The sequence below is a fragment of the Palaemon carinicauda genome, chromosome 41 (genome assembly GCF_036898095.1).
Source record: "Palaemon carinicauda isolate YSFRI2023 chromosome 41, ASM3689809v2, whole genome shotgun sequence".
NCBI classification, from domain to species: Eukaryota; Metazoa; Arthropoda; class Malacostraca; order Decapoda; family Palaemonidae; genus Palaemon; species Palaemon carinicauda.
In genome coordinates this window covers 50949120-50950707 of record NC_090765.1, presented here as the reverse complement: position 1 = coordinate 50950707, position 1588 = coordinate 50949120, and positions in this window count along the sequence as shown.

Sequence of the window (1588 nt, the reverse complement as noted above, 5' to 3'; positions counted from 1 at the left end):
TATGGATAAAGTAACTGGAATTGGGTAAATGACAGGTTCTTTTTATGTGTGCTAATAGTAAATGCAGTACATAAGCACATCAACATGACGGTGATGTACATATGTAGGCGATAAATAGAAATAATAGAAAACTTAAAAAAAGTTTTACTGTAGCCTGCTGTGGAATATTGTCTATTTTTCACATTATGGGATTTTGTCTACATTAAACGTTTAAATTGTGGGATTTTGTCTAAATTTTACATTGTGGAATTTTGTCTATTTTTCACATTATGGGATTTTGTCTAATTTTTACATTGTGGGATTTTGTCTTTTTCACATTATGGGATTTTGTCTACATTAAACGTTTAAATTGTGGGATTTTGTCTAATTTTTACATTGTGGTTTTGTCTTTTTCACATTGTGGGATTCTGTCTACATTAAACTTTTAAATTGTGGGATTTTGTCTAATTTTTACATTGGGGGATTTTGTCTTTTTCACATTGTTGGATTCTGTCTACATTAAACTTTTAAATTGTGGGATTTTGTCTAATTTTTACATTGAGGGATTTTGTCTTTTTCACATTGTGGGATTTTGTCTAATTTTTACATTGTGGTTTTGTCTTTTTCACATTGTGGGATTCTGTCTACATTAAACTTTTAAATTGTGGGATTTTGTCTAATTTTTACATTGTGGGATTTTGTCTTTTTCACATTGTTGGATTCTGTCTACATTAAACGTTTAAATTGTGGGATTTTGTCTTTTTCACATTGTGGTTTTGTCTTTTTCACATTGGGATTTTGTCTACATTAAACGTTTAAATTGTGGGATTTTGTCTTTTTCACATTGTGGTTTTGTCTTTTTCACATTATGGGATTTTGTCTACATTAAACGTTTAAATTGTGGGATTTTGTCTTTTTCACATTATGGGATTTTGTCTACATTAAACGTTTAAATTGTGGGATTTTGTCTTTTTCACATTGTGGTTTTGTCTTTTTCACATTGTGGGATTCTGTCTACATTAAACGTTTAAATTGTGGGATTTTGTCTTTTTCACATTGTGGGATTTTGTCTTGTGGGGTTTTGTCTACCATAAACATTGTAGGGTTATGTCCTGTGGGATTTTGTCTACTTTGACCTAATCTAGGAGTCATGTTCTTACCAAACAAGGGAGTGGGCCAGAGTCCCTTTCAAACGTTTGCTATAGTGCTTACCAATAACGTTTTTAAAAAATATCTATAGAATAAGTGACGGAAACTTCATTATTGTCATTATTTAGGGTTTTAATTACATACATATTTGAAACTGCAGTTAGTGTGAATTCATATTGTAACTGGACCCGCTTTTGAAGATTAGCATATAGGCCTACTGACGGTTTATGTTCAGTGTAATTTATACATCAAAGATTACAACTATTTCAACAAATATACCTATTTGAAAGTGTAGCCTAAACCAGTAAAACTTCAATTATAAGCTTCTGAAACTATTTTATTTTCTTAGTTAAGGTGTGCATCGGAAAGATGCGTTTGAACTCTATAGGTTAGAGTTCTCTTGCTTGAGGGTACACTCGGGCACACCATTCTATCTTATTTCTCTTCCTCTTGTTTTATT